Below are 15,918 nucleotides of genomic sequence, written 5' to 3'. Positions count from 1 at the left end.
GATATATGTATTACGCATGTAAGCATATGCATATGTAGGTTAATACTCATTTATTATTTTATACATTTTTATCTCTGTTCTTCATTCACATTTTCCTTAGCTCCCCCAGGCAAAAGCTGTAATGTATTTGATATACTTTATTGAATTTGTATGTACCCTTTTAAAATATGTAGTTTGACTCATTTGTTATTTTTTATTATTTTTTTTGTGTGTGTGGTACGTGGGCCTCTCACTGTTGTGGCCTCTCCCATTGAGGAGCACAGGCTCCGGACGTGCAGGCTCAGTGACCATGGCTCACAGGCCCAGCCACTCCGTGGCATGAGGGATCTTCCTGGACCGGGGCACGAACCCGTGTCCCCTGCATCGGCAGGCGGATTCTCAACCACTGCGCCACCAGGGAAACCCTGTTATGTTTTTAATTTACTTAACTAATATTGTGTTAGAGAACTTACACTGTACTTCATTTTTAAAAATTACCACTAAGTATTTCAGATCCAAACATGAGTTCCAGTTACTACATGGCATTCCACAGAGTAACAGTCAGCTTTTATGAGGTTGTGCTACAATAAAAAACATCATCTGAATTTTAGTAACTCATAAAAACAAAAGCATAATTTTTCTTTGCATTATGTGTTGTCTGTGTCTCTGCTCTACATCCCTTTCCCACTGGGATCGAGGCAAAGGAAGAGCCCCTCTCTAGAGTAGAGCCATTCTTGTGACAGAAGAAAAATAGACACAGAAGACCCATGCCATAATTTTAAAGCTTCTACTTAGAAAGAGTACATGTCATTTCTACTCATATAACAATGGTCAAGATAAGTCACATTTCCAAGTGTGAGAAAGTTTGGGTGGGGAATATAATATCACAGGATGGGCCCAATGAGGAGGATGTTATAAGGAGTATAGTGAATATTTTAACAATAACACTTCTGCTACACATGTTGCTTTGACTCTGCTGTCCATTGTGGTAACTACTACCCACCTTGCATTTAGGAGTTGAGTGCTGCCACTTGGCCCCCATTACCCTGGGATCCAATTACTACTCCCGTTGCATTTAAGTTTCCCAATTCAGTGCCCACATTTCTCACTCTAAGATCTGGCCTATAGAGAATAGCCATCATAGAACTCTTCAAGAGGTCTTAAAATATTTTTCTTACAGTCATGGGGAAAACTGTGTCTTCTCAGTCCTCCCAGGGTGGGTGAGTAGGTCTTAAAGGACAAATCTACTGTAACATTCCAATCTCCCCATATATTTGAATCCTTTCCTTTATAGTAAGCCAAGGCAGGTCTGGCACTTCTAATTCATTTTCTGTGGGCTACCTTTTGGTCCGTCTTTCAGCCAACAAACCAATGATCAGTTAGACACCTTTCTAACTCCCTGAGCTGCAACATTAAAGGCAATAGCTGTGCTTAGTGGACTCATAGAAATACATTTAGCCTGATCTAACTTTATGTTTTTTTCCACCATTATACAACTCTTTTAATATCCATCTTCATACATGGTTTCTGAATTTCTGTCTGTATGACTTTGAAAATTCAAGTCATTATTTTTAGACACCTCTTCAGGGTCACACTTTGTACTTCATCCAGGGGTCTGCTGGGCTCCCTGGATCTAGTTATAGGTCTAGTAGCAAAGAGGGGTCGTGGGGATGAGTTCTGAGGAGGATCAACATTATTTTGCAGAGCAACTGCTCCAGGAGAGGCCATTACAGTTTCCTCAAGCAGTGCAGGGTTAATTCCCTAAGATGAGGTGGTGAGGCTGCTTCTACTGGCAAAGAAGACTCATGAATTTAGGGGCTCAGTTTCCCCAGCTTCATCTCAGGTTCTTCTCACACATCCAGATTCCAACTTTGAGGATCGCATCCTTTCCTAATTAGTGTCCTCACTTTGTAAAATAGATACCCTGTGAGGCTGGGAATTCATTTGGGTTGTAATTCAGCCACTTACAGCATGAGGCTTTGGATTTGGTTTTCAGCAATCTCAGCCCTGTGGCTATAGGTGATAAAGGTCTCTTGCAGGGTACACATGGAAGATTTCAGGTCATTTACGTGGCACTTGAGCTGGGAATTCTAATCCCAGCTCATTATTTTTCTTCCCCCCTTTGTCCAGCAACTTTAGGAACAACCAGCCAATTTCATTTTAATTGTTAGTTTGACAAAAATATTCAAAAGTACCATATACACTGTCACCTAGATCCTTGCTTCTTACAAGTGTTTGATTATGAATATCCAGTTGTGATCTTCGCTTATCTGTATGGCCAGATAATGCCATGGACTATCAGTGTTCTGTTTACTTCTAGAAATAGAGACATTAGTGTCTTTAAATCTAACCAGATTAGACAGCTATTCTGAAAATCCCAGAATCAGTTCAGAAAACCCATACCTAACATTTTATTTCTCTAGGACCACTCTCTGTACCAAAATCTGTGTTAGTTAGGGTTCTCTGGAGAAAAAGAACCAATAGGATATCTGTGTATTTATACAAAGGGATTTATTATAAGAAATTGACTTACATGAGTATGACTTAAAAACATTATGCTTTGTAAAAAAAAAAAAAAAAGTCAAGAAGGACCGCATATGATATGATTCCTCTTATATAAAATGTCTAGAATAGACAACTCTGTATAGACAGAAAGTAGATTAGTGGTTGCATATAGCTGTAGGTAGGGGAAATGGGAAATAGCCAAAGGTTACTGAGTCTCTTTTTTGGAAAAATGAAAATATTCTAAAATTTATTCTGGTAATAAATTCTCTTAATATACTGAAAGTGGCTGAATAGTAAACTTTAAGTGGGTGAAGTATATAGTATGTAAAGTATATCTGAATAAAGCTGTTAAAAATTCTTATAAACTATTGAGAGACTAAAGAGAAATCACAAGGGAAATATTAAATTTTTTGCATTTATGTAAATGAAATACAAAGTATATTTTAGATGTATTATATATTTATATATTATATCTGTATGATATATACATATAGTCTGTGAATTACAATTAAAACTAATTTTAGAAGAAAAATTATACCTTAAATGCTTACATTAGATAAGAAGAAATTTTCAAAACCAAGAGCTAAGCGTCCAAATAAGAAACTGAAAAAAAGTGCAAATTAAATCTAAATTTATATAAGAAGGAAGTAATATTAGTAAAAGTGCAAATCAGTGAAATAGAAAATGGACAACTATGAGAAAAAACAAAAAATTTTTTGAAAAAAATACCTTTAGCTATGCTGATCAATAAAAAGAGAAGTGAAATGTTAATTACCAATATCATAATTAAAGGGGGGGCATTGCTGCATGTTTTAAACAGCAAAATGAAGATGAGGGAAAATGATGAACAACATTATGCCAATAAATTAACTAGCTTAGAGGCAACAAAAATTTTTTGAAAATCAAGTTACCAGAACTGACTCAAGTGAATTAAAAACCTTAATTACCCTATATCTACTAAAGAAAATGAAGTGGTAATTAAAAACCTTCCCACAAAGAAAACTCTAAGCCAATACAACAGCACTTGTGATATCTATCGAATATTTAAGGAAGAAATAATATCAATCTTACACAATCTCTCTCAGCAAATGGAGGAAGAGGGAAGGAACGCTTCCCAACTGATTTTTTTTTTTTTTTTTTTTGCGGTACGTGGGCCTCTCACTGCTGTGACCTCTCCCGTTGCAGAGCACAGGCTCCGGACGCGCAGGCTCAGCGGCCATGGCTCATGGGCCCAGTCGCTCCGCGGCATGTGGGATCTTCCCGGACCGGGAGCACAAACCCATGTCCCCTGCATCGGCAGGTGGACTCTCAACCACTGCGCCACCAGGGAAGCCCTTCCCAACTGATTTTATGAAGCTAACATTACCATGACACCAAACCAAACAAGGACAATACAAGAAAAAAATTATAAATCACTTATAAATATTTATACAAAAATTTTTTTTAAAATTTAGAAAATCAAATTTGAAAATATATAAAAAAATAAGACAGCAATGTGAAGTTGGGTTTATCCTGAAAATGCAAGGTTGGTTTAATATTTTTAAAAATTGATAAAAATTTTGACAGAATAATGAGGAAAATCATGTGGTCATCTCAACAGATGCAGGAGAATCACTTGACAAAATTTAAACTGCAATCAAAAAGCCCTTCACAAACCAAAAATAGAAGGAAATTTCTCAACCTGATAAATGGTATCTAGAATTTATATGGAATTGCAGAGAAGCCAGACACAGAAGAGTACATACTGTATGATTTCATTTTCATGAAGTTATAGATAAAGTCACGAAAAAATAATCCATAGGAAAAAAAATCTACAGAAATAAAAATCAGAATAGTGATAACTTATAGGGTTATGGGGATTTAATGGGTAGTAGAAAAATGTTTTATCTTGTTTGGGGGTGTTGTTTACAGGATGTACACATTTATCAAAACTCATTGAGTCTTTCATTTAAGATGTGTGCCATTCACTGTGCATAAATTTTACATCAGTAATTTTAAAATGTGTCATTCTCTGATGTGTCTAAGCAGGATTTTTCAGATCTGGTGTATAGGTAAAGATGAGATACATATGGGGAGGCATGAGAAATCCTTTAGCAACATTAATAAACAAAAGGGCACCCAAAATGACAGCCTGGATGAAAAAGGAAAGTCAGTCACTGCTTGTGAAGTTCTTAATATCCTAGGCTGAAGTTTAGGAATTATATTGGATAGGTGAAGGGGTACATCCTAGTCAAGAAAGGGATTAATGAGAGTTGAATTTGGGGAAATCTAGTTTATTAAGAAATTCAAGCAGCAAACCCATTAAGATACCGATAGCAGATTTTTTTGAACAACATGTTAAAGGCCTATGTTGGAAGTGGAAACAGGAAGGAAATAAGAGGAAAAGAGGAAGAGGAGGTGCTCACAATAGCCAATGGCAGCAGGACTGGTAAAATTGTGCAGAATTCTTTTTCTCAGTCATACAGCATCATTTTTGATTCCAAGAACCATGATTTCCCCTCCTGTGCAAGTCTGATCTCTGTCCATGCATTTGCTCAAGCTGTGTGAAAAACTAATTCCCAATACCTGCTGATTTGAGACCAAGTGCAAGTTTAGGAAAGGTTTTCAGCTTGTCAATTTCCCCTGCTATGCTCTACGGAGAACTTGTGGCCTGGGCAGCATAACCTCGCTTAGAAATCTGCCTGAGGTGCACAGTTTTACCAGGGGTTGGTGTAGGAAGGTGCAAAGAGTCAATTTATGTCATTTTTATGTAACTAAAAGATCACAGTTAGCCCTATTTGATTTTTACGTACTCAGTGGGAGAGTATAGGGAATAATGTTCAGCAGTACTTTGCATGTAAATGATTCCTTTATTCAAAGAGATTTTAAAATGTTACATCATTAAACAAGATTCCTTTTGAGATGCATTAGAAGTATATACAAAATTGTAATGCTTATTTCACAGTGGGACAATATTATGTGGTTCAGGAAGAGAGGCCTAAAGACTGTCATTCAAAAACACTGCACACTAATCAATATGTAGGAATAATAACTTCTTACATAGTTTTAGTTCTGCCTCTCTCACTTGCTCTAGAATTTTCTAATAAATGCTTCATCTTTTTGAAGATACTTGCCTTTATCTCTTAAATGGGGCTAATAATAACTTTCCTTTCCATCTCATAAATGGTTAGGAACATCAAATAAAATAGCATATATGGAAACAGGTAAAAATTGTACAGATATAAGAGTGAATGAAGGAAGGATCATTTCTGGTTTTTCTTTCTATTAACGTGTGTCCTACTGACATGGTACCTTGTAGAGAGTAGGATTTTAATACCCACTACATTGTTGTTTTTAGCTAATAAAGTATGAGGAAAGTCAAGGCACCTGAATTAAGCTTTAACTTCGAACTGCATAGTTCTTAATATTTAAGGACATATTAAGGTCATTCACTTTGTTTTAGAAGACACTAAGAACTAGTGTGTTTATCTGGATTGCTGAATGATACATGGACAGTTAATGACAGATTTGGAATTAGACTCTAGATGATTTAGGTCTTAGCATATAGTGCCAAGCTGAGCATTTAGTGCTTTTAAAACTGTGGTAATAAAAAATTCTAACTTAGTTATGGCAAGCTTTTTAAATGTTCGAATCATGCAAAGGAATTTCAAGAAAAAGAAAATATCAGAACAGTTAAAAACCAAGCCTCAAAAATGAAATGATGTAACAAAACCAGTAGAAAAATATTCTTGTTTTGAAGGAAGAAAAAAAATCTATCTATCTGTCTATCTCAAGATACTCATTACTTTTTAAAGCAGAAAAAAATAAATCTAGTTACAAAAGTCCAGAAAGGGTCTATTGAGAGATTAATGACCATAAGCAGCATAATTATAGAAGGAACATTATTCAGTGAAATTGCTTAGTTAGACCCAACTGATTGGGAATTTTGCTAATGTGTACAGGGAATAAGTCAAATACAGTTTTATATATCTGTTAAGATAAGGGGGAAGGGGTACATTAAAGAAATACTTGGGCTATAAGGGCAATAGCACATATTTAAACAGCTAATCTATTTAGAGATGCCATTGTTTATAAGGACCTTAAAAGCACTAACTTCCATGCTTTACTTTTGTTCTTTGCTAATCACCTTTAGCTTGTGAAGGCAGAATTTTGGTAGCTCTCTTTAAGCTAAGCACTTGTGACTAAAAAGTCATGAACGCTTATTCAGTTTTAAAAGCCTATAATTCAGATTTTGAACATTTTTAAATTGTCCTACTTCTGCTTACAAATTACCCAGAATCAGTCACTCAGCTAAAGGCAAAAGAAGCTGAAAGAGAACCCAAGTCTTGCAGATTTGGAGGCAAAATTATCGTCCATTAAATTCAGTTAGAACTTTGAGCACACATTAGGAAGGGGGAAGGGAGGAAGACTTACCAGCAGTCGGGATTAGAGATGTCCAAACCATAATTGAGTAATTGTAAATTTGACTTTGAAATCCTTGATGAAAAGGCATTATAGGAAACATAATTATTAGCATACTGTATAATGTTTTAATTAGATGAATCTTGCTGCTCTATGCCAATGTGATTTTTGAAGTTGGTTGTATTTTTGCCTTCCTTCTTATTCTTTAAAGCTCAGTCAACCTTAGTAAGAGAGAAAAAGGAGATAAATTACATAAAAGAAGGGAGCAGTGAATGATTTAAGAATGTGTGGTTTTCCCTCACATGAAACAGCACTCTTAAGTTTCTCATTTGGGGACAATATCTATTCTTTTCTAGAGAGAAGAATATTGTATTAGGCAGCAAATCATTATGGTGTTGGGTATTTAGAGGAATTCTCTTGGTTGTATTAAATTATCCTGGCATCTATACAATACTCTACTGGCTTTGATTATAAAGGCCTTTAATCATTGATAGCATTTATTTGTTAAGTGTAGCTTTCTTTGTGCTTGAATAAGCACAGTTGTCGGTAATTTCTAAAAAATTACCAAGCACAATATCAATGAACTATAACTTTAATTTATTTCATTATAATTTAATATTGATCAGTGTGGAAAATGTAGAATTTTTTTAAAAAAACTAAAAATTTTACAAGCATAGATTTTATTTTGCTTACTAATTTTTTAATACAAAAACTCAAAAAGCAGTCATTAAAGACTTACCACTTTTCTCTTTCAGCCATATAGATTTTTCTTTGCAATCACTAAGGGGAAAAAAAAATGTAGTCTCAATTCATATGAAATTTCTTTGATCTTCATGTAAATAAACAGGCTGCCTTCCTCTCATAGGATCCTTTCTTGAATGTGATTTCTTTCATCAAGTAGTTTATCTCATCTCTGTAAATATCAAGATAGTTTGCTTCAGAACTTCAAACAAGCATTTCCTACACATTTACAGGAAATGTATTACACACTATAAATGGCAAACTTCCTCTCAACTTCCTAGCAAGACAGAGCAGGAGACAGTTTATGTTCCATGCCAACTGGTAGGAGGCAAGTCCTACATTGTAGCCATAATATTCTAGACAAACACCAAGCATTCTCTTCCCTTGAAGGCCAAAAAAGGAAATGTGTATGCTGAAAAGGTGAGCTAGCTTGACAGAACATGGTAAGGAAATCAAGAATGGATTACTGTTGAGAAGCCATAGACTATGAAGAGTTTTAAGACCGAATGTTTATTACACTAAGTTTACATTACAAAATTCAGTAAAATGGGTCCAAGTGTTAGACATAGTTTAGCTTGAGAGGGTCAGTGAAGATTTGAACTGTTCTTATTTTTCCAAACCAGGTCGAATTTGCCTGAGTTCTTTAACTCCCAGTTGGCTTAGCAATTTTATGATTCTTGGCACTGTGTGAAATGCATTTTTTCAGATCTTGGAAAGCTGACCGATTTCTTGCTGAATGAACCAGTCAGCCAGCTGTGAAGCCAATTTTCTTAGCTTCAGCAGACAGGACATATTTTTTAAATTTTTTATTCAGAAATTGAAGAATTTTTAATTAACTCTAAATGAGGTTATAAAGCAGTGATACTTTCATGTCTTGATATTTAGATTGTAAACTGATAGTCTTATTAAGGAAGTCCTCTTCAGAATTTTCTTTTTTACTATGGCAGAATGGAAATAGCATAGATCCACCTTATGGAATAAATATATATTTTTTATTCTGAATTTTTAGGAAGAGTTGTTTAATTCATCAGTAATTATGACAACTGATAATATCTTTTAGTCGCTCTTGTTCTTTCTTTCGAAACTTTGAAACTCAGAAAGTGAAGACACCCAGATTAGAATCTGAAGAATGGGTTTCTAAATTATTTTTATATTCATCTGAGAATGATATCTGCTATTAGTTCTTTCTGCATATGTTCTTGGAGACTCTCATCTATTTACATATCCTCTTTCATACCATAACTTCTTTATATAATCCTTTATTAATCATTCACATGAACTAAATGTGGTTTAAGCCTTTAGCAAGGACTTCTACCTACACTCATTTAGTTCATCTATTACATTTTTTTGTAATTACATTACAAATAAAATTTGATTGTAAAATCAGACTCTATATAGTAACCTGTTCTTATTAACAGCTTCCTCAAACATTTGACTTCACAAATGTCATTCAGCAACAATGGTTCATTATGGGAAATTAAGTTTTTCTGACTGGGCATTTAAACTGTGCAGTTCTAGAAGACCAAGAATTCTGTAATTGTGATTATCTGCAAATACATGATGTCTAACTTTAGAGCTTAACTACATTATTTTTTGCATTTAAAATCATGCCAACTGTTATATCCAATAAATCCAGAAAGTTCAATGACTTCACACTTCACATAATAAATGTATATTCCTCACTCATATAACAATCAAATGCAAGTATTAATTCGCAGGTGTCTTTCCTCCATGTAGTGATTCTGGGACCCAGGATTTTTCATCTTGTGACATTCTATCTTCTTATGTCTCGGAGTTCTCTATTCCCAGCTGACAGGTGAAGAGATGATTTAGAAATAAGTACACCCACTTACGTAGTCACCTTAGTTAGGAAGTGATACACATTACTTTTACTTAAATTCTACTGGCAGGAACTAGTCACACAGAGAAATGCAATCCCTGGCTAGGCAGTTTCTTCCTAGAAACAACCAGAGGAAGCACAAGGGTTTGGAGTTATCCACCTGATTCTGCCATACCAATTATTTCTTTTGGAAAGTTGGAATGAAATTTCCACGTTATCTGGGATAACCTTGAATACTAATGATAACACAATTGTTTAAAAAGCTGTAAAAATATTGTTGGGAAACCTATGCCTACTTGTTTCTCGTTTAATAAATTTACGTTTTCCTTTTATTTGAGCATTAGAAAAGATGTATTTATCTATTTACTCTTTCATTCATCAAATATTTCTTGAGCGCCTATTGTATGCCAAGCACAAATTGTGGTACTTGGGATACACTGGTGATTAAAACACACAAAGACCCCTGCCTTTGTGAGCTTGTATTCTAGTAGGTAGAGACGAACAGTAAATATTATATATAATAAATGAGCAAATTATTTTGAACACTAAAATATGTTAAAGTCTATAGAAAAAGGAAAGGTGAATCAGAGTAATGGGAATTATGAGTGATTGAACTATGCTAGGTGCTGGTTACAATTTACAAAATGATTATCGTTAAAGGGCTCATTGAGAAGGTAGCCCCTCAGCTATGCAGATATCTGACTCAAGAGAATTCCCGGCAGAGAGAACAGCCAGGCCAGGGATCTTAATGTAAGTGCACACTGTGTTCAGGAAACAGTGAGGAACCCGGGGTGCTTAGAATGCTGTGAGCAAAGAAAAGACTAGTGGGTGATGGTGCAGAGAAGAAAGATCATGTAAAATCTTCTTGGTAACATTTGTGCTTTTATTTTTAATGAAATGGGAAAGCTTTATGGAGTTTGGAGTAGAGAAGTGAAATAATCCTTATAATTGAAAAAATTATCTCTGGCTGTCATGTTGAGACAGATGGCAGGGTGCCAGATGTAAATCAGGAAGGCTGGTTAGGAGGTTATGGCAGTAACCAGGTGAGAGGGGATGGTGACTAGGAAGAGAGTGTTATCCCCTTCATGTGATGGAAACGATATTTAATATGTGCATTGTCTACCAACATTCTGATCTTTATTTGATATTAATGCCTTGAGAGTATTTTGACACGCTACATGTTAAATCTCTGGCCATCATTTCAAGGTTTCCATAAGAAAGAACTTAGATTACCCTGAAAACTGTTAGGGGAAACACTGACTGAAACCACCCATCCTGGCTAGGCACCACAGTAACCATTTGCATGAGTTTTCTTAAACAGGAGGTCCTGGTAAGAAACACAGAACTAACAAGCCACCACCAACAGGAAGAATTCGGGAAAGGTCAAAAGGAGACACCAGTCCATATGTCCTACCAACCTCCCAGAATCCTCTTCACTGGAATCAATCTTGACTGAGTGGTGAGTCAGAATGATTGGCCAGAGACAACCATGAAACTAACCCCATCACCATAAAACCTGAGACTGCTAGCCACGAGGCAGAGCAGTTCTCCTGGTTTCCCTTACCCTCCTGCTCTCCGCCCAGGTGCCCCTGCCCAGTAAAGTCTCCTGCTTTGTCAGCATGTGCATCTCCTTGGACAATTCATTTCTGAGTGTTGGACAAGAGCCCACTCTCAGGCCCTGGAAGGGGTCCCCCTTCCTGCAACAAAACTATAATGGACCACTGGTCATCTGGCAGAATGGGGGAGAAGGTACTAAAACAGTGCTGTAGCTTGAGATACATTATCCTAAAATGAGGAGAGATAGGAATTAACATTCTTGTTGGATTGAAGCAAATAAACCCTAAAGTACTAAACATGTAAACTTTAATCAAGACATTGTCTTTCTTGCCTTAATTTTTAGTTTCAGGTGACTCTTTCTAGTATGTCATAATTATCAAATACCTTCTGTGTATTACAGGATAAGACAACACATTAGACGCAAAGAAAATTGCCTCTTATCCAGCCCAGCACTTGCCACCATTAACATCAATATTGATGAATTTACTTTTTTCTTTAATATTTATATATTTACAAATTTATAATAAAATTTTAATCACTATTTTCACTAATATTATATGTGAACATAATTCGGTTTTCAATGCGTATGCTTCAAACACCTGCTTTAGCCTATGAATAAAAATTAACACCTGCCTACATTGAATATATTTAACCTTTGCATAGTTATTGAAACATAATTTTTATTAATATAAATATACTTTATATGACTATATTATTTTCAAAGTTCTGATGATTTTCTTAAAACATGTAAACAGACCAGATCAAAGTGAATAGGCAACCCATTAGTCAATTTCATATTGCAGGGAATAGGTGAGCAAGCAGAATACACATAGGATCCAAACATCATGATTCTTGGGCCCCTTGTACCTTGCAACTCAGGAGTTCAATTAAGAACTTGATTCCTGATATGAAATATAGTATTGAGTTACACTGCAGATACTGCAGATTATACCAAGTTACAGAGTTTTGATCGGTAAGCTCATTGAGCACCTGATTATACCCATGCACCCATACACCCCCATGCCTTACACATGCCACAGAAAAGTGGGTGGCTTCTTATTCTAGCGGCTCTGCTTTCTTATGACTCAACCCATCTTTGTGTTTCTCTCTGTGTTCCTAATTCTTTTTCTCCTGTCTCTCTATGGCTATACATTTTGTATCCACTACTATATCTATTTCACTATTGCTCTTTATTTCCTGATATCACACTGTTTGAGAGGAAATTGATCAGATCATACAATATGGTATGTTCTTACTGGGAGCTACCTTGAGGTCATCTCAAAGGCCATTGGGTATGTACATCTTTAGCTGATAGATATTACTTTTGGCTATGACACTGATCCTTTTTAAGGTAGGGCAGTATGGCAGAGTTACAGAATGAAAAACTGACTAGAAAGAGCCTCTTTCAGCTGTGGGCAGGGCCAACACTTAGAATTTCACAAACTTTTCTTTAGTATAACCCTTTTTTTTTCTCATTTCGCACCTTTATTTTTTAATTTTTTAATATCTTCATTGGAGTATAATTGCTTTACAACGGTGTGTTAGTTTCTGCTGTATAACAAAGTGAATCAGCTATACATATACATATATCCCCATATCCCCTCCTTCTTGAGCCTCCCTCTCACCATCCCTATCCCACCCCTCTAGGTCATCACAAAGCATCGAGCTGATCTCCCTGTGCCGTGCAGCAGCTTCCAACTAGCCATCCATTTTACATTTGGTAGTGTATACCTGTCAGTGCTACTCTCTCACTTCCTCCCAGCTTCCCCTCCCCACCCCTGTGTGCTTAAGTCCTTTCTCTACATCTGTGTCTTTATTCCTGCCCTGCCACTAGGTTCATCAGTACCGTTTTTTTAGATTCTATATATGTGCACCAGCATACGGTATTTGTAGTATAATTTTTTTTTTTTTTTTTTTTTTTGCGGTACACGGGCCTCTCAGTGTTGTGGCCTCTCCCGTTGTGGAGCACAGGCTCCGGACGCACAGGCTCAGTGGCCGTGGCTCATGGGCCCAGCTGCTCCACGGCATGTGGGATTTTCCCGGACCGGGTCACGAACCCGCGTCTCCTGCATCAGCAGGCAGATTCTCAACCACTGCGCCACCAGGGAAACCCTGTAGTATAAATATTTTTGATATATTATCCTCTGAAATGTACTGGTTGTTCATGTTACACACCTCTCACTATATACTCTCTCTTTTTCTTTTTTCTTTTTCCTCAGAACTGTGTCTAAATCACCTACTGCAGTTTGACAATAAATTTTTGGATATTGAAGAATTATGCATTATTGATTATATAGAACTTCTTCTACAATTCTATTCTGAGGTTACTCTTGATTGTCTTCTTAACTTCACACAGCTTTTGTAGTTGAAATACATTCTTCTTGAGATCCTTGAATTTATGATTCCCTCCTATCAAGCTCCTGGACTCAGTGTGTCTCTAAATTCATGTCCAATTTTATTATGTTCACTGACATATGAGAATAATAGTTTCTTCTCTAATGTGAAGTCTTTACCATGAACCTTTGTCCTCAGTCATCCATTCCTCTTCCAGGACTATCTCATTCTCACAGTAACTGTTCCTTTTCCCCAATATTTTCCTTTTTGTTTTAATCCATCAGTTATTCTTTTTTTTTTTTTTTTTTTTTTTTTTGGCCATGCCCTGCGGCTTGTGGGATCTTAGTTCCTGGATTGAACCCAGTGGAATTGCTGAGTCCTAACCACTGGACTGCCAGGGAATTCCCCAGTTGTTCTTTTCTACTACCAAACATTCACAACTGGGTTCAACTGTCCTCTGTAGTTGTCTCTCTATTTTTGCTACATTTTTTGTTCTGAAACTTTGTGCAATGATTGATATTGCAAAACAGAACTTCAGTTACTACGTGGTATATTGTGTAGTAATTTCTCTTTTCTTCATAATGCATAGCATAGTCTGAAAGTTAGTTGGCACTCATATTACAGGTTGTTAAATATCTCACTTGGGTCACCGTTGTAAATATTATCTGTTTTTGTATTGTTTCCCCACCCTAAAGATAGATGATAGGAATCATTATTTTGAACATGATTTTGGTTACTCCCTTATGTGTTGCAGTTGATTTTCATGACAGGAGCCTGATGCTGGTGATGTTGATCCTGTCTTTTCATCTCAATTATTTTTGAACAATAAAGGAAGAACAATATTCTGCTGAACAGTTTGGACTATGGCAAAGAGCTGAGTGATATATTATCATTATTGTTACTGTGAGCATTAATAATTATGTCACAAAATCTAATTGCTAATAGTAATCTATAGCCTTTTGTAAATGTATTCAAAACTCCTTATGAACTCCAACTGAGTCAGCTTCACCACATCTTATAAAGATAAGAAAACTTTTGATTACGTAAAATAACTACATCAATGAGTCTTACTGTTTAATATTCCATTCTATGACCACAAAGACTTACAATCCTAGTTATTTTATTCTCTGAGTCTTAGTTCACTGACTCTGAGACTTCCAATTCCTGGATCCACCCTGCCTTTTCACTAAGTCCTGACTTTAAGCCCTTTGTATTGACCTGAGACTTTCAGTGAATATTTAAACCATTTGCTGTTAGGCACCTCAATCTTCCCAGTCTTGTTCAAAGAATGAACTTACAGGCTATATGCATATTGAATGACCCCAATCATCTCTAGTCTCTACCAATAAATCCAGCCTTAGAGTTAAGGCTTGGGGTTGGGGCGTGTTCTAGTTATTTGATGGTGGATAACAGGTTACATAAAACTTATGGTATAAAACAATCATTTATTATGTTCATGGGCTCTGAATTGTCAGACATTTAAACAAGGCATAGCTGGGATGATGTGTCTCTTCCAAAGGGTCTGGGTCTTCATCTGACTCATCTGGAAGGTTCCAAGATTGGTGGCTATAATCATCTCAAGACTCATTCCCTCACATATTCAGTGGTAGAGGAAAGAAATAAAAACCAGTTTAGCTGTTACTATGTGCTAGGAGTTTTACTGGGCAAGCCATATTAAGTAGCTTGTTTAATCCTTACAACAAATGATTGATATTGTCAATAGTAACCTTAATTTAGACATGAGAAGTCTCTAAAGGTTGCCTTCCATTTCCAAGGTCACTTCTATGTGTTAAAAGATAAACTGAGGCATATTTTTAAAATTTTAAGAGTTTATTTTGAGGAAAAATTGATTTAAATTGGGCAGCATCCCATGTAGCAGTTAGAAAGGAGCTCTGAGGAGCTGTACAAAATGAAAGACTTTCATACTGAGAAGGGAACAGGACCAAGGAAGTTATAGCAGGCAAAAATGGGTCTGTTATTGCCAGGCTAATTTCCTTTAGGAGACGACAGAGGTCTATCAGGCAGATGATTTTTTTTTTTTTTTTGGTACGTGGGCCTCTCACTGTTGTGGCCTCTCCCACTGCGGAGCACAGGCTCCGGACGTGCAGGCTCAGCGGCCATGGCTCACGGGCCCAGCCGCTCCACGGCATGTGGGATCTTCTCGGACCGGGGCACAAACCCATGTCCCCTGCATTGGCAAGCAGACTCTCAACCACTGCGCCACCAGGTAAGCCCCCCAGGCAGATGATTTAACTAGTGCTGATCAGGAGATTCCTAATTGACTTTTTAAAGATTCCATTTCTGGAAGAGCCAAAACTATAATTAAGTCTCTGTTGGGGAAGTGGGTCTTAGCATAAGTTACTCCATTTGGGGTCTTTGTCCTGTTTTTTAACATATGAAATAAAAGATTCAACCTCTATTCTTTGTTTTTTGGTTCAACAGTTCTTCCAATCACCAATGGCACCTCACTTCATGAATTATACCCTCTTCTAAATCTTTAATTTCATACAATATTGGTTTCTTCCCTCATCTTCTCTCTCACCGATACCCTCAGTACTTTC

This window comes from Mesoplodon densirostris, chromosome 15 (genome assembly GCF_025265405.1).
Source record: "Mesoplodon densirostris isolate mMesDen1 chromosome 15, mMesDen1 primary haplotype, whole genome shotgun sequence".
NCBI lineage: Eukaryota > Metazoa > Chordata > Mammalia > Artiodactyla > Ziphiidae > Mesoplodon > Mesoplodon densirostris.
Note: the sequence above shows the minus strand (reverse complement) of the source record.